The sequence below is a fragment of the Podarcis melisellensis genome (assembly GCF_964234715.1).
Source record: "Podarcis melisellensis genome assembly, chromosome: 17".
NCBI classification, from domain to species: Eukaryota; Metazoa; Chordata; class Lepidosauria; order Squamata; family Lacertidae; genus Podarcis; species Podarcis melisellensis.
In genome coordinates this window covers 7,359,496-7,384,630 of record NC_138534.1, presented here as the reverse complement: position 1 = coordinate 7,384,630, position 25,135 = coordinate 7,359,496, and the positions used below count along the sequence as shown (strand labels likewise).

Below are 25,135 nucleotides of genomic sequence, written 5' to 3'. Positions count from 1 at the left end.
CCTTGCAATACTGTAAGAATTGATGCTTTTGAACTATGGTGCTGGAGGAGACTCTTGAGAGTCCCATGGACTGCAAGAAGATCAAACCTCTCCATTCTTAAGGAAATCAGCCCTGACTGCTCACTGGAAGGACAGATCCTGAAGCTGAGGCTCCAATACTTTGGCCACCTCATGAGAAGAGAAGACTCCCTGGAAAAGACCCTGATGTTGGGAAAGATGGAGGGCACAAGGAGAAGGGGACGACGGAGGACAAGATGGTGGGACAGTGTTCTGGAAGCTACCAGCATGAGTTTGATCAAACTGCAGGAGGCAGTGGAAGACGGGAGTGCCTGGCGTGCTCTGGTCCAGGGGGTCACGAAGAGTCGGACACGACTAAACGACTAAACAACAACAAGTAGCGTGGAGGCTTTTTAAAGTTGAAAACAACAACAACAACACCCAAACACTTGGAAATCTCTTGGCCGCATCATAAAGTTAAGCAAAGAACCGTATGTGAACAACCCCCTCCCAAACATTTCAGAAAAAAATATTTTCCTCCCTCAGTGATCTTTCACGAGGTTTTTGGTTCTCCCAAAAAATGGTTGTGGGGGGGACGGGGACAAAATGTTTGGCACAATTCTAGTTAAATAATTCTTCATCTTATAGACTGCCCATATATAAAAATTTAGATCTAGATCTTCGCTCTAGATCTTATGTAACCTGTGGACTACTAGGGAATCCACTATGGCCATGAATTTCAGTTACCAATCATATTTCATGATTCTGTCTGTCCCTAACTATCACTGATTATTCACCAAAGCCAGACTAAATGTATTTCCATCAGACATACAGTGGTACCTCGGGTTAAGTACTTAATTCGTTCCAGAGGTCCGTACTTAACCTGAAACTGTTCTTAACCTGAAGCACCACTTTAGCTAATGGGGCCTCCTGCTGCTGCCGCACCGCCGGAGCACGATTTCTGTTCTCATCCTGAAGCAAAGTTCTTAACCTGAAGCACTATTTCTGGGTTAGCGGAATCTGTAACCTGAAGCGTATGTAACCCGAGGTGCCACTGTACTAAATGGTAGACTGTCTGGCATACCATATCAGAATAGACTCTGCTTATGCTCTCAGGGTATCAACTGTACACTGAGCAGTTCAGACAAGCCGGGGATCAATTAATTAAACCTCTCTTGGTAAACTTAACTGGAAAATCCAAAACCTTCTACCTTAAGTATCTCCTTGGAGATATGTCAGATGATACTACCCTGAGTTCCCCTCAGAAGTAATAAGAAATATAAACCCACATGCTCTGGATAAGACATAGTGACTGTCTTGGAATCCTTTCCCTGTATTCCTGTTTTATTTTGCTTTTGAAAGTGCTTTGTGGGTCTTTGGACCGAAATAAAGATTTTATGTATAAAACTTCCAGGGTGGTTCAAAGGTACAAGAAGAAGATCATTAAAAAGAACAAAAAACATTAAAACACCAAACAATAAAATAACAGACTTAAAACAGCAATAAAATAATGAGACTTCAAAAAGAAGATGTCTCAGATGTTAAAAGCCTGGGAAATTTAAAAGTCAATGCTTGGCGCTGAAAAGAGTGAGCCTCCTTAAGGAGAGAGTCCTCTAACCAGGACACCACAACAGAGGAGGCCACCAGAAGGCCTTCAAAGATAATTTGAGTCAGGGGTCCCAACTTGAATAAAATAGGGGAGGCAGGCAAGCCCCGGCCCACACAATAGATCACAAGACATGTTGCACACACACCATTTGAATGGCAATGCCAACACTGGGGGATCAGGCCCCCTCAAATATTTTATTGAGGGGCCCAAAGGGACCTCGGAGTCCATGGCCATTCTCTCCATTTTGTGGGTATCTGGCTAATGCAACAACTTAAATGAAACCTGAAAACCTCACTTTTTTTTTTTAATTGGGAGTGATTCGCCCACCATTTCTTTCCCCACTCATCCCCATTGTCCTTTGTTTTTCTCTCATCTACCCACAACCATTCCCCCACTTCTGTTGCGCCTCAATGTCTTGGCTGTAACCTGCAAGTGGAGAAAGGTGTTTTCAAACACAGGACCAAGTAACGTAGAGGGGAGGCGGCCGCAGATGGAAGAACCCATTTCCTGAAAGCAAAGTATTCCCGTTTTGCCTTGGGGGAACAAAAAAGGCGCCATCTTTTCTCTGCGAAAGGAGGGAGAGGGAAAGTGTGACAGGGAGGGCCGGTGCAAGGGAGTGCCAAAGGTTCTTTGGCAGGTTTGCTGGAACATTCCTGAGGCATTTGACACCTGCCTTTCACTCAGTTCTCCCAACACTTTTCTACTTCCTGTCTCAAGCAGACGAGAAGCAAGCACACGCTCCCTTGCCGTGCCTGGATTGTGTCGGTGCTGTGTCTGTTTAGGGCAGTGGTTTTCAACCAGTGTGCTATGGCACCCTGGGTGCCTTGAATGATGGTCAGAGGTACCATGGGCAACACTGGCCTCTGTCCCTCTTTCCTTCCCTCCCTCTTCTGATGCCCTCTCGCATCTCTGCCTCCCAAAGGCTTGCACAGCTGTTTGTTGCAGCAGCCCTGGCTACAAGCTCCACAGGTGAATGGTGCCTCTGGGGCTGGCCAGTGGGTGCTGGTTGCCAGGAGCTGAGGTGGCCTCGGAGTAAGCAAGCAAGGGCGCGAGGGAGCCCATCCAGTCAGTCCACCAGCCCTTGCTGTTGGGAATGGACAGACAAGTCCCAGGTGTTAGGATATAGTTCCATTCCACCTTTAGAACAGATGTGTGGATTGTTGTATGTCACATGTCTGTTTACTTCCAGCACAGTCTGCTGGGAACTTCCATTGTACAGTGGTACCTCGGGTTACAGACGCTTCAGGTTACAGACTCCGCTAACCCAGAAATAGTACCTCGGGTTAAGAACTTTGCTTCAGGATGAGAACAGAAATTGTGCTCTGGCGGTGCAGCGGCAGCAGGAGGCCCCATTAGCTAAAGTGGTGCTTCGGGTTAAGAACAGTTTCAGGTTAAGAGTGGACCTCTGGAACTTAACCCAAGGTACCACAGTATATTGCTTTTGCTATACTGCTGTTTGCTTGAACATGAAGGGAAGCAGAGATGTTTTTTCCTTTGTTCCTGATGCTGAATAAACGCCTTTAAATATGCTTACATATGTCTCCGTCCGCCACTTCCGTTGTGAAAAGTTATTCACTCTGCTGATCAGAGCGTGCTCAGTCTCTGAAGGCTTCTGAGACTCGAGTCACTGATAGATGCTGTTCTGAGAACCAGAGTTCACCCGGCTGCTGGTCAGTGGCTGGAGCCAGCTGGGGACCTGCTGAATGCCCCTGTCTCCCCAGACGCATCCCAAGACCAGGCCCCTGTGGGGCAGTGTGAGGAGACACCTCTCTTTGGGGCAGGGGGCACAGCTCAGAGACCAGGGGCGGCAGCAGCAGCTGCCCTGAGGACTCCCAAGGAGAGGGGAGAGGAGGCTGACAGAACCCTCCACAAGGAAGGTATTCAAAAAAGGGTGAGAGGCTGCCAGCTCTGCAGGCAAGGGGTGATGCAACTGGGCTCCTGAGCCCCACAGGGGTGCCGCAGAAAGAATATAGTTGGTCAAGGGAACTGTGGACTCAGAAAGGTTGAAAACCTCTGGTTTAGGGGAAAGGCTCCAGGCTTGGTCCTGTAAGCAGCAAGCGTTCTTGGGAGTGGCTCTTCTCATGCTCTCCCATAGCGGGAAGTCTCTATTCCTTCTTGGCGTGTCCACAGAGGGACCACTCACAGGCATACCTTCCAACATTTCTGCAATGAAAATAGGGACATCCCATTCCATAATGATAATTTTACTATTTATACCCCCACACATCATACTGGTTTGCCCCAGCCATCTGGGCACCTTCCAACATTTATAAGAACACAATAAAACATTAAACATTAAAAAAACCCTTCCCTTCAGATGGCTCAGGGGTCAGATAACTCCATACCCTCCATCATTTCTCCAATGAAAAGAGGGACAGCCTAAGGAAAAGTGGGACATTCCAGGATCAATTCAGAAACCGAGATGGCTTCTCTAAATCAGGGACGTCCCTGGAAAATAGGGACACTTGGAGGGTTTGCTAACAGGTGATAGAGTGGTCCCTTTCCCAAAATTCTCTTGCAAAGGGCCATGGACCATCTTCATTGGCTGCACCCTCAGCCTGAGAAGGCCCTTAATTGGTGGCAGAGCACAATAACAGACGACATGCTAGGTCAACGCAATGGACCATCTAGCTTAGCATCCCATAAGGCAGCTTTTCTGAACCTGGGAGCCTCCATATATTTTGGACTACAACTCCCATCAGCCTCAGCAAGGATGACCAATGGCCAGGGATTTTGGGAGTTGTAGGTCTGGCAACATCTGGAGGCCACCAGGTTGGGGGAGGCTGCCATAAGGCAATTTAGGCTAGGTAAATAAATCCAATAAATAAAATAAAATTTCTCAGAGAATCATTTATTGCACTGCCTCAAGCAACTTCCCCAACAGAGCACAATGCAAGATTCATGCTCTTCTTATTAGTTGTTGGCTAGAATCTGGCACTCAAAGCTCAGGAGTATAGACCCTTTGGGCTTTTTGCTCTATAGGATTCTTATTAGTTAGAGCGCATCACCCTGCTTTGCTCAATGTGACATAAGTTATGCATTGTAGGTACCGCACAAATAAATGGTTTCTGCTGCCACTCTTCTGGTGATCTTCACAACTTCTTCCCTTGATGCTCATTGGACCTTCCTCATAGGTCTTATTTTCTCACTGCCTCTGCTGACAGCTTCAATTGCTGCTTCTCTGGGCCTTGGCACCTAAGTTGAAAGTTCTGAAGGGCCGGAAAGGGCCAGCTGCCAAGTCAAGAGCAAGGGCTCTGGCAAATGGCTAGAGCCAGGCTGATCTCCTAAGTAAATACAGGGGACTGGATTATTTTGTCAAATGTCGAGAAATAATCCAGTAAATTTGAACCAACTTGCATCAGTGTACTAGTTTTGAAATGTTAGCTCAGATCCAACAGTTATCTGGACTTACCTTATTATTTCCGGGTCCGAGTTCAACTATATTCAGTTTTGTGAATGTGGATTGCATGTGGGACTATACCTCTTATTTGTTTCAGGTGGGGAAATGTGTTGTTTGTTTTCCAATCTGTAGATCAAAACTTCTTACCTATCAGTTTGAGCCAATGTAAATGTGTAAGCTTCTCGGCAGCTGCAATAAATTCCTTCTTTGATCACTACTCTGTTCTGAGTTTTTTTTAGATCTGGATTTCCTTTTCATCAAAATTAATGCCCAAGGCAATGTACCTTGGGAAAAGGAAGAGGCAAATGGAATAAATGATTACATTTTTAAAAAACAAAACAGAAGAGTCTGCAGATAAGTGTGAGTATTAAAACTTGTGCTGCTTGTTGCAAATCAAGTTGTGGACAATATCCTTTCTACGTGGCACCCACAATGAATGGTCTTTTATTAGGTTTTCTCCAGTACAAGAGAGAGCACATCAAGGGCTGGGAGCAGACGTGCAACACAGAAGGAAGACATGTGGACCCTGTGCAACATTTTTGAAAAGAAAAAGAAAAAGAAAGAAGAAATGTCCTTAGGGGATGCATGGAAATTGTTACTCAGCTTCCAGTCTCCACAATGTGATCCCAGCTTCAAGCTGAATTTAATACAGCAGGAGCAGGAGCTCAGAAGCAAATATAAAGGTAGCAATCACATATTAGAATTAGAGAAAGTAGTTGTAGGAACCTATGCATTCCATGATTTGGTGCATAGAGGGAAGTGGTTTTCAGACACACCAACAGAAACTGGATTAGAGAAGGAAATGAATTCAGAGTACTATGTGGAGAGGGAGTTCTTTGTGTTCCTTCCTTCAGGGGTCCACTGTGGACTGTGTTGTACTTCTGTTCCAGCACGAGAGTGATTCCCTAGCAATCTTCCTTAGGACTCAAAACATCAGATATACCAGACCCTCCAAATGTCCCTATTTTCCAGGGACGTCCTTGATTTAGAGAAGCCGTCTCGGTTTCTGATTTGATCCCGGAATGTCCCACTTTTCCTTAGAATGCCCCTATTTTCATTGGAGAAATGTTGGAGGGAACAGAGTTATCCAACCCCGAAACCATCTGAAGGCAATCCTGTATAGGGAAGGTTGTTTTTTTAATGTTTAATGTTTTTATATATGTTGGAAGCTGGCTGGGCAACCCAGTAAGATGTGTGTAGTATAAATAATTATCATTATGGAATGGGACATTCCTATTTTCATTGGACAAATGTTGGAAGGTATGATATACGGCTTGCGATAGGAATTTTGAGGTCTTAGATATATGGTAATGTTCATAACCGCACATACATAGATCAGCACAGGAAGACCGACCTGAAGCCATTTTGATTCCTAAACTGAGCAAATGTTTTCTCTGCAAGGTCAAAGTAGAAAAGCCTCCCCATTGTCTTTTCCTTCACAAATCCTGTCTTAAGGGTATGTCTGTGTTTGAATAGGGTGTGAGCCTGTGACATGGCCCAGGAACTAAGTATTTATCATTACAAAAGACTGGCCAGGCTCCCCAGGCAATCCAATCAAGTAACCTGCCAGACAGGAGATAAACAAGGACAGGAGAAAAACAACATTCAAATTTCTGTTTAGACCGCCTTTTCTGTGATGTAGGTATGATGTATCTGAGGGTTGGTCTTGGGTTACACCCCTTCTGTGATGTATGTATGATGTTTCTGGGGGTGGTCTTGATCTACAGGGTGGGAATTTCAAAAGTCTTTATAAGGCCTTGCGCGCCATTTTTCTGGGTCCCTCCTCTCTCCTGCGGGTGAGGGGAGCACTCTGTTGCAACAGATCAATAAAGATCAAGCTTACTAGCTGCCTTTGCTTCTCAATATTCTCTGGTTGGCCTCTGTTATTCTCTCCTACCAATAGGGAACCTATGTAAGGACTCTATATGGGCTCTTGGAAAAGGGCAATTTTTTGTTTACAACAGGCTGATCCCAGATTACCTTGATGGGGGAACGAGGACAGGGAAGGCCCTTGTAATTCCTCTGGAACTCAAACCAAGCCAAGTATGAAAAGGCATCACGGCAATAGGAACTGCATGCTGCTGGCCTATGTGAGAGAGGCTGTTTCAAGCAGAAGTGGCCTCCAGGGATTCCTGGTACTGCAAAGGCGTTGGCGTGTGTTGATATCCCTTGCACCTCTGATCTTCGCAGGGCCGCCTCCTTTCTGCCACCTGCAAGGCTTGGTCCATCAGATATGATACCTCCCTTCTGACTCACCCTCAAAGGGAGTTTCCTGCCCATCACCTCCCCCAGCCCTTGCAGCTAAGGCTGGGCCTTTTTCCCAGCCATTCAAGGAATCCAATTACGCAGGGGCAACTAGGCGCCAAGGAGGCAGCCGAGTGACGCCAAAGGTGAGGACAACCTGTGCCACCAGGCATACGGACAGGGTACGGGCAGCGTAGCTAAAAGGCCACAGATCGCAAGTTTTTCTGCCTGCCTCTTGCAGTGTGCCAGTCTCACAATGTCTCACGGAGCTCGCAAAATAAAGTCCGTGTTTCGCATGCTTCCTCTCTAAGCTGATAGGTTGCACAGTGGGACAACACAAACATATTTGCTTGCTTCCTGAAGAGGCTGCGCTACAAGAACTGAGAGGCGTGATGCGGGCTCTCTTGCTTACAGTGTCTCTGTAGATTCTGGCTGGGACACAACCCTCAGGGCCTCTGTAGTCACGATACATTAAGGACAGGTGTGTTATTACAACTCCAAAGACTGCTTCCCCTCCCACAGCCCCTCCCTGCAGAGTGGCAGAGGCATCTTTGTAAGAGTAAACTCACATCTAGCAATCTGTGGAGGAGAAAGTGTCAGAGGAAAAGCAGCGACAGAAAGAAAGTTAGGGCTGCCATACGCCTGCAATTTCCTGGACATATCTGGAATTCATCCTTCGGAAATAGCGCTCTGGCAGAATCTCTGATAAACATGTCTGTAAAAACCCATACGTACGGCAACCCACGTTGGAAGTGTTGATTTTTTGGCGGATTTCTTAAAAAATAGCTCAAAAATGTCTTCTTTTTGAAATTTTGCAAAAGAAAAAGCTCAGCCCTTCTCTATGTTATCACACCAAATCACCTCTTCTCATGCTGTATTTCCCTGGAAGAAGCAGCCATCAGAACGGTAATATATATGTTTGTGTGCAATTTAGCCACCAGATTAGGCACACTTTCGGACTGCACTCTGCACTTAAAACACTTGGGGCACAGGCCCATCATGCAAATGCACACAACACGTGCACATGCCAATTTATATGTGCAGATGCATCTGGGAAATTATGATGGTGGCTGAACTCTTAGCAGCAATGCCCTTCACAGTGTGAACCCCTAAACCCAAAGTTAGGGAAGTTAAGGATCTCTGATGGAGAACCATCCAGTTGTTGGATTCAGACGACCATCTGACTGATTGCCTCAACATTATATTTCCCAGTATTTTGTGGGAGCATGGGTGGAGGAAGGAGCCATGGCTATTAAGCTGGTATAAAACTGTGCTTAGTGTAGATATGCCCTTAGGCAAAAATGCTGAGAAAATGTATCACTCTGTCTTCCGTCAGCAGCTGCAGCAGCAACCTGAGCAAACAGGGTGGTTGATTCAAACCATTGTTTGAGAGCAGAGACTTTGCCTTGCTTGAGCGTCCTTAATTCTTCCCATCAACAGCTATTGCCCTCAGGTGATCTCACAGGCAGACATTAGATACTGAAAGCGTCATACACCCAGGGCTATCATGTGATTGAATTTAGTTTTACCATCTCACATGGCTGTCTTGAAACCAATTGCCAGAGCCCATAGCAATAGAGTGGCACCTCGGTTGCCGAAGGCAATCCCTTCCGGAAGGCCGTTCGACTTCTGAAACGTTCGACAACCGAGACACAAAGGGCGGTCAGCAAAGTCAACGGAGAAAAAAGAAAAAGAAAACATAGCAGAAGCCGTTCGACTTCCAAGGTGCGTTCAAAAATGGAAGCGGTTCCAGGTTTTTGGTGTTCAGGTTCCGAAACATTCGGCTTTCAAGACGCTCAAAAACCAAGGTACAGTACCACTGTACTCCTAAGGTGTTTGGGGTGGCAGCAAGAGGCAATGGGAGACATTTTGCTCTATTGTTTTGTTCTCCGCTGAGCAGCAGGGGGAGCAACAGGGGAAGAGAATGAACAGGGAAGATCATACGACACCACCATCTGAATCCTGAACCAGACAGCAGGAGAAACCGATTAATGAATAAATATGTGAGCCCTGCACCGTGCAGTCACTTCCTCTCCCAGCTGTGATGCTCTCATCCTCCAAAGGGTCCCTGACATCCAGGGACAACCCTCCATCTATTGATGCCTGGAGGCAGAGAAACTTCAAATGGAAAGCTTTCTTTCTCTCGCAGAGCTTCCAGGCCACCTGCTTATTGAGCACACGTCTTAATTTGTTTGCAGGGGAATTCAATGGTGCTGGCTGTTCAACGAGCATTCATTCTGATTTGCTTGCGGGGAGGTCAGATGACTTTGCAAGTGTCATACCACTCTTTTCAGTGCATTTTCTCATCACTTTCCTTATTGCAAGAATTCAGATCTTCGTAAGAAGCAGTTTTGTTGCCAGTGCTTAATTTATCCCTGTGCTTAGGGATGGGGAAACGTTTCAATTTTGGTTTATCTCACTTTCTAATTTTTCCAGTCTTAAGTTCAGCTCTCTACATTTCCACATCTGTGTGTGAAAATGTTTTTGTCCTCATGAAAATTCACCAGCATTTGAGTGCAAATTTCTCCTAATATGCACGTTTGTGTATGCAATTTTGCCTATTATACACATTTCTGCAAAGCACTTCTCCCCAATACAATGGGGAGAAAATAAATACAGTGGTACCTCGGGTTACATATGCTTCAGGTTACATACGCTTCAGGTTACAGACTCCGCTAACCCAGAAATAGTACCTTGGGTTAAGAACTTTGCTTCAGGATGAGAACGGAAATCATGTGGTGGCAGCAGGAGGCCCCATTAGCTAAAGTGGTGCTTCAGGTTAAGAACAGTTTCAGGTTAAGAACAGACCTCCGGAACGAATTAAGTTCTTAACCCAAAGTACCACTGTAGTTGATTGGTAACTAACAGAGAGGCTAAAATAGAGGGTAAAAAAGGGTTCTGCTTGCGTCCCCTTGCATGCTTTGCATTTAATTCCCCTGCCCTGTTTATAAAAATTCAGCAGACTCTGAGTTGCACCTGCTGCTGTCAGATCTAGTTTGAACCTGGAGTGCACAGTTAACAGGCGTACTTGAATAGTGCAGGTGTTCACAAGCACTTATTGGCTGTATGGTCCCTTTACGTTTTGGGCGCTTCCAGACTGTTGCTCATTTTGGGTGGGATTCAGTCACATAACCAGAAAATTCAGCTTACACAATTATAGCTGATTGGGAGGTCTTGCACAACGAACACACTTCCTCAAATTTCAGCCTTTCTGCAATAAGGAAAGTAACAGGGAAATCCACCCAAAAGTGTGGGATAACGCTTGCTTTGGTTGTCACAATGTCATCTAAGCTCCCTTCAGACAATTCAGAATGAATGATAATCCCAAAGCCAATGTCATCTAATCTTCCTGAAAGCGTATCAGGCTCAATGAACAGGTTGTCTGGAAGCACTATATGCTGGATGTGCATTTTAACTATCTCAAGTGTAGGCCTAAAAATATAGTTTGTGAAGTGGCCTCGAAGTGCTGTTCCGGATTACCAAATAGGCAGAGGAGGCACTGGCCTTTGGGCCCCATGCCTTTTAGGGACTCTGTGGCAACGGATCAAAATAATATTGAATATTGTTGAAAGAAAATCACAATCAACCTTTCTTGGTTCAATGCTATCCTACTAGATCACGTGCACGAGGGGGCCGCTGAGATTTCGACTGCCTAGGGGCCTCCACAGGGCTTAACCCAGCACTGTCAAAGTGGCTGGGCAAGGCCGTTTTCCTCATTCTCTTGAGTTGTTCTGAGTCGCGATGCAGGGCACTGTTGTCATTCCAGATCAGTTAACAGGGCTTGGAAGGATGTGATCTTGTGGAGCATGTGCAGGTGTCGGGTGAACAAGGTGTGGCGAGGTTATGCTCATTGTGATCTCCGGTGCTCTCCTTCCTTGGAAATCTCTGTGGCCAAGAAGAACTGGGAAGCCAAGAACCCATGACGAGGCAGGACTGGCCCCAGAGGAGGTGACCTAGCGCAGGCTGCATCAAAGAGCCTTTGTGTGTGCCGAGACCGAGCGGGAACACTGTCACCACGGCCCCACCCTGCCGGTGACTCACTGGCGCATTGCTGGGGACTGACTCACCACCAGGCGGGCTTCCCTCCACCCCCCCACGCCATGCCTTCCCATGGGGGACCCAGTGCCAGCAGCCCATGCAGCTGAACTGGGGGGTCCTGGGAGGGCAGGTGGTTCACACACCAGATACAGTTAGAGAACTCTCGATCAGGGAGGCCGACAAAACACACCTCGATCTGGGATAGACGGACAAGCTTTGGGGAAGGCACACAACACACTCCTGTGCACATGACAACAGGAAAACTCAACACTCCTGGGATGGCAAGATGTGTGCAAAGAGACAGAGAGGCATGAAGCTGGGTTGTGCTAGCTGTTTGCATGCCAAGTCCAGTCCGAAGGCAGATTTGCCCCCTCCTGACTCGGCTGCCGCCCAGGGCCTTTCCAGGGTGTGAATCACCACGCTGCATCCCGTGGCTCCCATCAGCTGCTTCGCTCATACAGGGGGCCCTTCTCGTTTACCTCCATTCACCACTTGCATTCAGTTCTCCCTACGGCAATGGGATACCCCAGGAAACCCCAGTCTTCATTTAGGCCCTGAAAGCCATGGCAGGGAACTCTGTACAGGCCCAGCACAAACGGGACGCTTCGTATCCCAAATATTTTTCAAACAAAGGACAAGCCTGGAAGCAATAACAGGCTTCCGCAGGAAGCTGATGAATTGGACAGAAGGGACTTGTGAGTCAGAAAAAGCCTTGCAGCTAGACTGGACAGCTTCATTGCTCCATACAGGGCATAATGGTTAGGAAAAAAGATGTTTCTTGTAACATGTAGCTCCCACTGCTCCATGTGGCCTGGAAGTAGACAGCATAGGCTTCTGGACCCATCTCTGTCTCTGGATGCCCAAGTGACTGCTGTGAACTTAGGCTGGGGTACCAGATAAGCCCCGTCCTGGAGGATGTCGATCAGGCTATGGTAAAGCATGCCATGGGCTTCATGTTGCAAAGGGATAGTCGAGATCCGATATTTCTGTGCTGTTGAGAATAGTGGGATATCAAGAGGGATAGCCATGCTGCTGCAAAAGCAGAAAATAATTTTGCAGAGCACCTTAAAGTTTTTGTTGGGTTAGAGAGCCCGTTTCACCTGAAAGGATAAGTGGAGAAAGAATGAGGATGTGGCAATCAGGCCCATGCTTTCTGTCGCATCAAATTCCACTCCAGATTGGCTGAAAATAAGTTGTGCCATTGCAAGTAAGGTCATGAGGCTCCTTGTTTAGTAGATGTGGGGCATAATTTGGACAGGCCAAACCTGAGGCTGACTCCAATGTTGTCTTCCACACACATGGAAAAAACACATGCAAAATCCATGTGCATTTTCCAGTAAAGTTCCATGTGAGAGGAAAGAATTGCAGCCCCTCCAAGTGTCTCTATTTTCCAGGGACGTCACTGATTTAGAGAAGCCATCCCAGTTTCTGATTTGATCCTAGAATGTCCCACTTTTCCTTAAGATGTCCCTGTTTTCATTGGAGAAATGATGGAGGGTGTGGCATTATCTGACCCCTGAGCTGTCTGCAGGCAATCCTGTATAGGGAAGTTTTAAAATGTTTAATGCTTTATTATGTTTTTATATACGTTGGAAGGCGTCCAGAGTGGCTGGGGCAAACTGCTAAGATGTGTAGGGGTATAAATAGTAAAATTATCATTATGGAATGGGACGTCCCTATTTTCATAAATGTTGGAGGGTATGGAATGGCTGAACAATCTAATCACACTCTCTGCAGAGATGCAACAGAAAGACCTGCCCTCAGAAGAGGGTGATTGGAAGGAGATGCCAAACCACGCAGAGATGTGGTGGACAGCCTCCTTTGTCTTGTGGCTGCTTGGGGCTCACATTTTGGTAATTACTGACCTAAGGAACTGCAGCCTGTATGATTCTCACTTGACGTTGGTTCAGCCTCTGGGCTGGCCTTTGTGCAGCTGCCTAGAACAGATTTCTATCTGTTCCGCCGCTGCAGAAATCTGTTCCGCACTCGCCCTGTCTCCCCAAATAATCCTAGGGGCTGTAGTGTAATTGTGTCAGGAATTGTGGTATGGCGAGGGGCAAACTATGGTTCTCGTTGTTCTTTTGCGGGGGAAATGTGTGTTACACGTACACAGCCTCAGTCCTCAAGACCCGCTGGACCTCAGAGGGCCAGTCCCATGAAGTGCTAGCCAAACGCTGAGCCCCAGCTGATTTTTTAGAAATCGGGGTGGGAACCCATAGCAGCACACTCTGAGAGCAGCAGGGGGAGGCTGGGCTGCTGGCTGGCGAGGCCTGTAGCTGGCTGCCAGCCAGGCGAGATGGTTCTGTTTCTTGTGACTCATGCCGCTGTGAGTCACCCACACACGGCAGCCCTTTTGAAGGATTAACAAACACTGTGTCACTGGGCAACAGAAAACAGAATGGAGAGAGAGAGGGAGAGGGAGATTCCCCATGCCCCACAGTGACAAAGCAAACAAACTCCCTACCTGCCCCACATCCCAGGCTCCCTGTATTCCAGGCTTTGCCTCAGCCACACGGGCTGATGGGACCTGAGGAGATGCTCCTCCTTGCTCCAGGAAGTCAATAGAGAATGACTGGGTGGAGGTGCTCCCTGTGTTCCTGGGTGTGTGTCTCATTCCGCTGCTCATTATTACCTAATTGACCACATATGGCTGCTTATATCTTAAGGAATTAGCTTAATCCCTTTAATAACGTACCGCACAAACTTTCTCCCCATTACGGCAGACTATGTGAGCGTGGCAAAGCTTGTTCTACAAAGAGTGCTGAGCTGCAGAGAGGGAACCCAAGACTTCTGCCTCCCAGCTCATGCACCCATTATGTATTTATAAGAGAGAGAGAGCGGATTGCAGATAAAATGAAAATCACTAAAAACATACAGTAGAAGAAACAACCATTAAAAAAAACATTAAAACATGGATAGAACTAAAACTATAGACCAGGGGTAGGCAAACTCAGGCCCGGGGGCCGGATGCGCCCCAATCGCCTTCTCAATCCAGCCCGCAGACTGTCCGGGAATCAGTGTGTTTTTCCATGACTAGAATGTGTCCTTTTATTTAAAATGCATCTCTGGGTTATTTGTGGGGCATAGGAATTTGTTCATTTCCCCCCCCCAAAAAAAAATATAGTCCGACCCACCACATGGTCTGAGGGACGGTGGACTGGCGCACAGCTGAAAAAGGTCGCTGCCCCCTGCTATAGACATACTTAAAAATCTGTTTAAAACATGCAAATAAGTACAATGAAAACATTTTCCCAGGTCACAAGTTTGACACATTATCAGCACCCACGCCAGAAACGCAACCAGCAGGACGGGGTACGCGCTTGCATGGTGTGTTGAACAATGCCTATGTACACCCAATACATTTAAAGCATGTGATATCCCCCCTAAAAAAAAAATCCCGGGAACTGTAGCTTACTCCTTACAGAGCTACAATTCCCAACACCCTTAGCAAATTAAAATCCCCAGGATTCTTTCGGGGAAAGTCACAGGTGCTTCAAATGTATGGTGTGTACAAGACCAATATGGCCAAACGTGGATTATGCTCCGATTCTGCAGTTCCCCCTTGTGGTTTTGTGGGATGGGCCAAGCGATCAGCATATTTTCCTCCATGGTGCACCAGGACTAGACATGCTTAGCGAGTCAACTACCGGAGACAGCAGGCTTGGGGCACCATCAAGGGCAGCAGCAGGCAGATCAGAGCACAATCCACCGGGAAGTTTTCTTGTACAAGTCACTTTGAAATGGAGCCATTTTCCAGTCCAAAGGGGTGAGGGCAGAGAGACTTCCGAGCCCTGTCCCCCCCCCCCCCAATGTTTTGCATTTGAAAGTTGCAAGAAAGGAGATTCTGATTAAATTTCAGGAAGAGTTTTCTGACAGTGTATAGGACTCTCTTGGAGGTTGTTGTTATTGTTATTATTATTATTATTATTATTATTATTACTCCGCCCATCTGGCTGGGTTTCCCCAGCCACTCTGGGCAGCTTCCAACCGAATATTAAAAACAATACAGAATCAAACATTAAAAGCTTCCCTAAGCAGGGCCGCCTTCAGTTGTCTTTTAAAAGTAAAATAGTTGCCTTGACATCTGATGGGCAGGTGCCACTACTGAGAAGGCCCTCTGCCCGGTTCCTTGTAACCTCAGTTCTCGCAGGGAGGGAACCGCCAGAAGGCCCTCGGTGCTGGGCCTCAGTTTCTGGGCTGAACGATGGGGGTGGAGATGCTACTTCAGGTCTACTGGGCTGAGGCCGTTTAGGGCTTTAAAGGTCAGTACTAACACTTTGAATTGTGCTTGGAAACGTATTGGGAGCCAATGAAGATCTTTCAGGACCGGTGTTATATGGACTCAGTGGCCGCTCCCACTCACCAGTCTAGCAACCGCATTCTGGATTAAGTAGATGTTGGATGGCTATCTGCCATGGGTACTTGAGCTGAGATTCCTGCACTGCAGGGGGTTAGACTAGATGACCCTCGGGGTCCCTTCCAACTCTACAATTCTATGATTCTATTATTTGGAGTCGCTTCCCAACATCTTTTGTATTTTAGTGTTCTGTTGGAAGCTGCCCAGCCAGATAGGTGGGATATAAATAAATTATTATTATTATTATTATTATTATTATTATTATTATTATTATTATGCCTTCTGCACCACCACCCTGGCCCAAGCCCACCTCCCTAAGCAGCACCAAATGTCATACAGCAGATCACCCAGAGGTCTGATCATTCAGCCACAGAATGGGAAAGGGATGCTGAGGGTGATTTAGTCCAACCCCCTGCAAATGCAGGACTCTCAGCTCAGCATCCATGACTATATTGATGCAGCCTGGCCTGTTGGTGAGCCCTGATCCAAAAACCTTGACTTGAGAAAGAGAGAGAGAGAGAGAGAGAGAGGGAGAGAATTATAGAACGAGACGTCTCTGACCCCTCCTAAAACCACACAAAAGGAAACACCACAAGAAAGTCAATTCTGTTCATTTCGGTGCAAACTAAAAGCCTACTTGCTCATCCGGGCATTTGCAGCATGTTAGATATGAGCTAGTCTGCTCTGGGTTTTGTTTTTTAAAGACTTTGTGCTTTTAAACCACTGTACAGCATTTTGTGCTTTTAAACTACAGCATTTTACCCACTGGCTTTGGTGTGTAATGAGCTGTGATCTTATTTGTATTGCCTCCATTGTAATAGTGGGACAGTATTTTATGCCACCTTGAGATCTGAAGGGCGAGTTAAAAATACAGGCAACGAATGATTACTGCGCATCTGAAAGATGTGCGATCGTGCAGGCGCACACGGTGTCGAAGTATGGGTGTAGCCAGGATTTGGGGGGGCAGGGCTTTTTGTTGGGGGGGCAGAACCTATGTGATTGGCCAGTTAGTTAAGTATTTCTATTGTTTTACTTAATATGGGGGGTGGGGCTGCCCCCTCTGCCGCGCCTGGTGAATCCTGCCACCCGAAGCACTTGCCCCACCTTGCCTCAGGGGTGGGCCGGCCCTGCAAGGAGTCATGTGAACATACCCTTTGAGCCCCTTATGTTCCACATACCTCAGGGGTCCCTACCCAACCAAACCTTTGGTCTATCAGGCAAGGTTTTTAGCTGGAGCGATTAGAATAAGATCCACTATTTGACTATTGATTTAAAACCCTAAAATGTATTTTATATAATTGACTTTTTTATTACTATTCTTTGTATATCTTATTGTTGTTTTATTGCTATGGCTGATGGCTGACGCAAATAAAGTTTCATTCATTCATTCTACAGGGCACCTCCAGGTTGACTGTTTTTGTGTGTGTGTGTGTTGTTGTTGTTGTTGTTGTTGTTGTTGTGTGTGTGTGCTGCCATTTGGATTTCCCACCCCGTGAGGCAATATCTCTTGGGCCAGTGCTGAGACCAGAGAGAAGAGACGGTGGAAGAAGATTGGAAGAAGTTTAAAGAATATTTGAAAAAATCTGTTAAGATTTAAATCTTAGAATAGCTTTGGAAGTGGATATAGGCTGTTGGGTTAGAAGTAGAAGATAGGGTATTTTAAAATAGTATTACTTGTAAGGGATAAAATGTGGAGTTTTTTATGGTAAAAGTAAGTGAGATAAAAAAATGGTTAAAAATTATGATATATGTAAACTGCTAAAGATGAGGTAAAATGAAAATCAGATGGGGGGACCTGGGGAAGCTCACCTAACATTTTTTTTTGTGGGGGGGGGGGGAGATCCTTGAGCCAGTACTGGAGCTGCTGCATATTTCTAACAGCCTCAAGAAAACTGCCCCACGTGATGCCCCTTCCAGCCTGCCACTGCGCTTGGAATCCAGGCAGGCCTATGTTTTCATCACCACGTCACTCTCCCCATGGAAAGATCTGGCAACGGATGCTAGTATTCCAGTAGCAAAGAGAGCAGGGCTCCCTTATGATGGATACTGTTCAAAAATAGGATCCTTGCCCAGAAAAGCTGGCAATTCAGAGCAGGCTGTGGCAGCATCAGAGAGCTGGTAATAGGAGCATCTGGGTTTTTATTTTTTATTTTTAAAAAGCCCTGCCAGTTCCAGGCAGAACACTGCATGCATTAAGGCCAGGAGGCCTCAAAGATCCTGGACCATCATACCCTCCAATAGTCCTCAGATGAAAATAGGGATGCAGTCGTACCTTGGATCCCGAACGCCTTGCGAATCAAACGTTTTGGTTCCCGAACGCCACAAACCTGGAAGCGAGTGTTCCGGTTTGCGAACGTTCTTTGGAACCCGAACGTCCAACGCGGCTTCCGACTGGCTGCAGGAGCTTTGGAAGTCAAATGGATTCCGTTTGACTTCCGAGGTACGACTGTATTTCACACTCCACTCCCAACTTACCCCCTTTGACCCCTCATTTTTTTTTGTCCTCACCCCCCAGAGCATTTTCTACCAGAAGGGCGAGTGGCATCATCAGGACACCAATGGGACACAGCACACAACTCTCCACCGTATTGAGAAAACCCTGTAATTCCTATTTTATTTTATTCTTTGGTAGATTTACAAAAAGAAAAACACACACCAATAAATAAATTTTAGAAAGGGGCAAGATTAGACACAGACACACAATTCCCCCCCCATCATCATCATCATCATCATCAAGACTCCTTGTGCTCCGCTCCCCCTTTCTTCCCTCCCCGCAGCAGCCCTGTCCTCTGCCTGCCCTTCAGAGCCAGCATGTCACACAGGGATGGGCCTAGGCAGAGGCACCTCTCTATTCTTCCCCCTCGCTCTCTCTCCAGCAGGGGCTCCGAGTTGCCCAAGGGAAGAGGCCGGCTGTAGCGGCCATGGAGAGGCCATGGAGAAGCAACAGGATGCTAACTCACCACCGCCACTCGGGAAAATCCAGATGTATGGCAACCTTGTCTTGCAAGTAAAGATTCAGGTGAATTTCCAGAAAACAAAAAGTTATAAAGAAAGCTCAACAATTTTGGGGGTTTCCTAAAAGAAACTCAACAATTTTGATGGTTCCTTAAAAAAATAGTAAACAATTTTTGAGGTGTCCTGGTTTTTACTTTTTGAAATATGGCAACCCTAAAAAAAAACCCTGACGCAACAACTTTTGTGTTCGGATTTCCACTTTTTGAAATACAGTCATACCTTGGGTTACAGACGCTTCAGGTTACAGACTTCGTTAACCCAAAAATAGTACCTCAGGTTAAGAACTTTGCTTCATTATGAGGACAGAAATCGTTCAGCGGCAGCGGGAGGCCCCATTAGCTAAAGTGGTGCTTCAGGTTAAGAACAGTTTCAGGTTAAGAACGGACCTCCGGAATTAATTAAGTTCTTAACCCGAGGTACCACTGTATGGCAACCCTACCAGAGCATAGATGGCAGAAGTAGCTACTTACACGTATTCTCACATCTGTCAACAATATCCAGGCCAGAAGCTGAAGCTTTGTGGAACCAGATGCAACCTTATTGGCTCCTTTGTGCCACCTGGCAAACATTTCACTAGAAGCTGCAGACCATGCTCTGGGCATGGTGCACAAGGCCTCCCTCTTCTGGTGAGTCCACAAGATGATGGTGCAGTGAGCAGGACACCAGGGACTCCTCTGCAGAGTCCCTGTCTAGGAGCCTCTTGGATGTGCATTCGGGGACTGGAGAAATGAATTGCCCTTGTAGATCCTGCTCTTGTGAATGGCTGCATCTCAAGTGACCTCACCTGGAGTACTGTGTCCAGTTCTGGGCACCACAGTTCAAGAAGGACACTGACAAACTGGAACATGTCCAGAGGAGGGCAACCAAAATGGTCAAAGGCCTGGAAACGATGCCTTATGAGGAACGGCTAAGGGAGCTGGGCATGTTTAGCCTGGAGAAGAGGCGATTAAGGGGTGATATGATGGCCATGTTCAAATATATAAAAGGATGTGACATAGAGGAGGGAGAAAGGTTGTTTTCTGCTGCTCCAGAGAAGCGGACACGGAGCAATGGATCCAAACTACAAGAAAGAGGATTCCACCTAAACATTAGGAAGAACTTCCTGACAGTAAGAGCTGTTCGACAGTGGAATTTGCTGCCAAGGAGTGTGGAGTCTCCTTCTTTGGAGGTCTTTAAGTAGAGGCTTGACAACCATATGTCAGGAGTGCTCTGATGGTGTTTCCTGCTTGGCAGGGGGTTGGACTCGATGGCCCTTGTGGTCTCTTCCAACTCTATGATTCTATGATTCTATGACTTCCCTTCCTGGCTAATGAATCGTGTTGCTTCCCCCACCCGCCCCAGCCTGGTCAAAGCGACCCACCTCTTGTCCTTACTACCTCGGCACAGGTGGAGGACACGGGAACTCTGAGTTCTCTGACCTGCTCCTCTGTTTGGCGGTTGGGCAAGAGCCTCTTGGGCTGGTGCGTGCAAAAACCCGTCTGATTCCATACCAGAGCCAGGACGCCTTCCCTCTTTCACCTTCGCGTAATTAAAGGGTGGAAACTGACAAGTTGCTTTTTGTTTGGCCAGAGTCCCACTTGCCTGTTTAATCCATTAACAAGCTGGGGCAGAACTGAGAAGGGCTTCCCTTGGGCACTAAAAGCACGTTAGGTGGGTTGTTTGGTTTCCGCCCCGGGGGTGTCTTCTGCTGGATTCGTTTAGCTCACAACCCAACGAGGAATCAGTCTAGAACCGATCATGGGTTATGCACGTCCTTCTAATAAGCACCATCGGTGCAGATACGTCCTTGATCATTGCAGATTATTGTAATGACAATAATTACCTGGCAGTTGTACAAGTCACTTTCATCACCCGAGATACCAAAGGATTTACCAGCTAGCACAGAGCATTGCAGAAAAAGTGAAGCCATTCCTGTTTGCAGAGGGATTCCTCATTCGGTGTCAGGATTCTGCTGCCTCTGCAGTGACAGGAACAGGGCCTTCTTTGTGCTGACCCCCATTGTGTATCTCTGTCAGCCTATATATATATATATATATATATATATATATATATATATATATATATTAGTGGAGCAACAACCATTTGTCTGTTCTCAAAAATCGTGTTATGGGATCCCGCTAACTAGAAATGTATAATTGCTTCTCCTCAGGGAACTCTGGGAATTGTAGTTCTGTTCTGGGGCTTAGAAATCACCAAGAATTCTGATTTCCCCCAGGATTTTTTTTGGGATGGGAGCAGAAAGCCAGGTCACTTTAATACATGTGTGCTATTTTTTATTGTGCAATTATTCTTTAGGATTCTCCTCAGAAAATTACAATTCCCAGAGTGGTTTAACAATCAGTCCCATAACTCTGGGAATTATGGCTGCCTGAGGGGAATGAGGGAATCTCCTAACAATTCTCCACACCCTTAACAATAGGGTTGCCATATGTTCGGACATAGCTGGAATATTGAAGCCGGAAGCAGTGTCCGGGCAGAAATCCATAAAATGTCCAGGGAAATCTGGATGTCGGCAGTGTCGTTTTTGTCACTTTGCCTTAAAAATAGCTCAAAAACTTCAATTTGTTTTCTTTTGGCGATTTTGCCAGCAGCAGCAGTGGCAACAACAACAACGTTTGTATCTGGATTTTCACTTTTTGAAATATGGCAACCCTACTTAACAAGCTACACTTCCCATGATCCTTTGGGGGAAACCACAACGGTTTAAAGTAGTATGTTGTTACTGCTTTAACTGTATTGTGGAGATGGGGCCTTAGATGAGGAAGAATCTGGTTGGAATCATGAGTTGGGTTGTTCCTCAGGCTTCTTAAACAACACCTTGGCGGTTCCACAGAACCACCACAAGGCTCTCTCCTCCACTCATTTCCCGCTTATCTCAATTAGAAGAGAAGGAGCCAGAGGTCCTCTTGTGGGAGAGCGAAAGCACTGGCTTCTCTTCCCTTGCTCCTGGGCAGATGACGGCTCTCAAAGCAGCCTCCGCCCTGTCAAATTATTAAATGGGATTAGTCCTCTGGGTCAGGCTCCACACTGCCTGGGTGGCTGATTAACCCATGAATACTGATAGAGATTGCTCTGTTGCCATAATGATTTTGTCCTCACCTTGCACTGCAATGAGCAGCCACCCAGGGAGGAAGGAACTCATAGAAGGAATTCAGCTATCCTCCATTGAAAGCCCTGCAGGTCGAGGGGTGTGTGATTCAGAGCAAGGTAAGGGTGGGTGGGGAAGGGTTAAGGGTAGCTGCCTTTGCTGCTTCTCCACATCTCAGCTGACTCTCCTTGATGCTGCTTTCTACATAAAAAATTAAAAAATGCCAGGGCCCTTCTGTGCCCACAATTTTATTACAGAGTCCAAGAGTACAGGTCCCTGCCCTGAGGAGCTTACAATCTAAAATTTGACAACAGGCACACAGAATGCAGCAAAAAGTGGGTTCTGAAGAGGGATGTGAAGAAAATGAAAAGAGGTGGCAGCGAGTGGCACAAGTGATTGTGCACAGCACACGATGTAATAGAGCCTCATTCCCACTGAAATCCATGGAAATACTGTAGATCCTTGGATTTCAATGGGATGTCCTTCCAAAAAAGCCTGCTTAGTGTTGCAGCTTTGGGGATTTAAGTGGGTACCAGTAAAAGCTGCATATTACCTTGGCAAACATGTACAGTGGTACCTTGGTTCTCAAACGCCTTAGTTCTCAAACAACTTGGAACCCAAACACTGCAAACCCAGAAGTAAGTGTTCCGATTTGCAAACTTTTTTCAGAAGCCGAATGTGCTCTGTTTTGGGTGTTACGCTTCCGATTTGAGTGCCGCACTACCGTTTTGAGTGTTACACTGAGGTCTGTCTGTTTTTGCTATTTATTTTGTGTTTTTGTTTTTGCGGCTCTTTTGTTTTTGTGACCGTGTGGAACCCAGTTCAGCTCCTGATTGATTGTGTGACTGCAGTACATTGTTTATTGCTTTCATTTTATGGATCAGTGGTCTCGTTAGATAGTAAAATTCATGTTAAATTGCTGTTTTAGGGGTTGTTTTTAAAAGTCTGGAATGGATTAATCCATTTTGCATTACTTTCTATGGGAAAGTGTGCCTTGGTTTTGTGCCCACGATGATATGTGATCCCGTTTTCACTACTAGGTGCTCATCCTGATTAGTTGGCACAGAGGTTAGAACATTCTGGCTGCATATTAAGTATTTGTTCTTATCTGTTTGCAGGGAGGTTTAGATGATGTGTCATGCAAATGCCACCTCACCCTTTCCCTCCCTCTGATAGGGTTGCCATACACCTGGAATTTTCCGGACATGTCCAGGATTTAACTGGTGAAAATAGCATGGGGGGGCGGATTCGGAAAATCTGCAAAATGTCTGGGATTGCCATAGCTCAACAACTTTGAGTTTCATTTCCCAAAAAAGCTCAACAACTGAATTTTGCTTCTAGAAATATGGCAACCCTACTCCCCTCATAGCAAAGAACTCAGGACAACCAGGCAGAGGGCCTTCTCGGTGGTGGTGCCCACCCTGTGGAATGCCTTCCCACCAGATGTCAAGGAAATAAACAACTACAGTCATACGTCTTGCTATGTTAGCTTCAGGTTACGTCTTTTCAGGTTGTGTCCTGCGGCGACCCGGAAGTACCGGAAAGGGTTACTTCCGGGTTTTACCGCTTGCGCATGCGCAGATGCGCAAAATGACGTCACGTGCATGCGCAGAAGTGGCGAATTGCAACCTGCGCATGTGCAGGGCTCTGGAACGGATCCCATTCGCAACCAGAGGTACCACTGTATCTGACTTTTAGAAGACATCTGAAGGCAGCACTGTTGCACTGTTTAGGGAAGTTTTTAATGCGTGATGTTTTAGTCTGTTTTTAATCTGCTGCCAGCCGTGGGGAAACCCAGCTGGATGGGCGGGGTATAAATATTATTATTATTATTATTATTATTATTATTATTATTATTATTATTATTTTATTACATTTATTGGCAGTAGCTCCTATCACCTGAGGACAGAAGAAAACACCCCTCCACAAACCACATGGTTAACATCCCAGTCATGTGCATCTTAAGCTCCACTGTATTGAATGGAGCTTAATTCTAGGTAAATGGGCACAGGTTTGCAGTCTTCTGGTGTGGTAATCACCAATATCCTACAAAGCATTTAAAGGTGATAGTATAAATTCATAGAGGAAACCTCTTTTTAGGTGGTCTTAGCCATGACAGCAAAACAGAATTTCCATTTTTAACTAGAGGAAAAAGCTTTTAAGCCTCCTGCAACACTCCTGGGGGGAAATGGATGAAGAGGAAATGAAAACCATATTATTCTTTTTTAAAAAAAATGGTGGAAAATCATGGCCAAGAGGAAATGGGATTGGAAGATATGGATCTGGGTGTGAATTAATTATTATACAATAAGTAAATAACCATGGATCATTGTCTCAGTATAGAGACCAAGGATTTGCTGTTTCTCAATATTGGAAGCAAAGTTGTTACATTGGACTGGAGGAAGACTTTTGTTGTCTTTTACTGATGATAATAATTAGAGAGCCTCGTTTGGACTGTTTGTCTGGAAGGAAAAATGAATGAACATGAGATGCCCAGACTCAAAGACTGAAAAAACATTGCCTAGCAGAGGAACAGCTGGACACTACGCTGGAGGGAATATTTAAATATTTTGAAAAAATCTTGTATATGCAACTGACAAAAGGAATAGTTAGAAGTCCTTTTTACTTATTTCTGTTTATCCCTTTATTATTTTCTTATTTCTTAAATATTGTCATCTCTTTGTTACCTTTTCCTTTACTTCGTTGCTTTGTTCTTGCTTCTATTGTCCTCTGTTCTTTTGTGTTTTTTGTTGTCCTCCACTCAGGGTCAATGGAGGTTAACGTGCAGGTGAAAGTGATGGTTGGTTGGTGAAGGACGAAAGGAAGATCTCCCAGAAGAAGAAATGGAAGCTCCCAGGTGAGGGCTGGGGTGGGTTCACCTCTTTCTGTGTGTGACAAGTTTAGATCTACCTGAGAGACAAGACTTTGCCATTTTCTTTTTCTCTTTTCTCTGTTTTTGTTTAGATTAAGGTAAAGGAACCCCTGACCATTAGGCCCAGTCGTGGCCGACTCTGGGATTGCGGCGCTCATCTCACTTTATTGGCCAAGGAAACGCCATTTACCTTCCCGCCAGAGCGGTACCTATTTATCTACTTCACTTTGATGTGCTTTCGAACTGCTAGGTTGGCAGGAGCAGGGACTGAGCAACAGGAGCGGGGATTTGAACCGCCGACCTTCTGATCGACAAGTCCTAGTTTGCTTTTTACTGCAATGTATTATGAAAGGTCTTAACGAAACCTTAATGAAAGAAAAAAAAGAACTTCCATATTCAGGAGCAATATACCTCTGAATACCATGTATCAATCCAAACAAAAATTTCAGAAAGAATGGGGGAAATATAGTCAATACCTGAAAAAACAGTGCCCTCAAATTAATACTTGGACTTGT

The 25,135-nt window shown here is 46.0% G+C and overlaps 1 long non-coding RNA gene across 1 annotated transcript; it reads right to left on the bottom strand.

The window, feature by feature from the left end:
* Positions 1 to 3,782: 3,782 nt before the first annotated feature.
* LOC309360406 lies at positions 3,783 to 20,533 on the bottom strand. The gene is made up of 4 exons (XR_014164111.1): positions 19,955 to 20,533; positions 19,131 to 19,439; positions 11,432 to 11,561; positions 3,783 to 5,532 (listed from the first exon to the last, which is right to left on the bottom strand). It is a non-coding gene; the product is annotated as an uncharacterized lncRNA (long non-coding RNA).
* Positions 20,534 to 25,135: the final 4,602 nt, after the last annotated feature.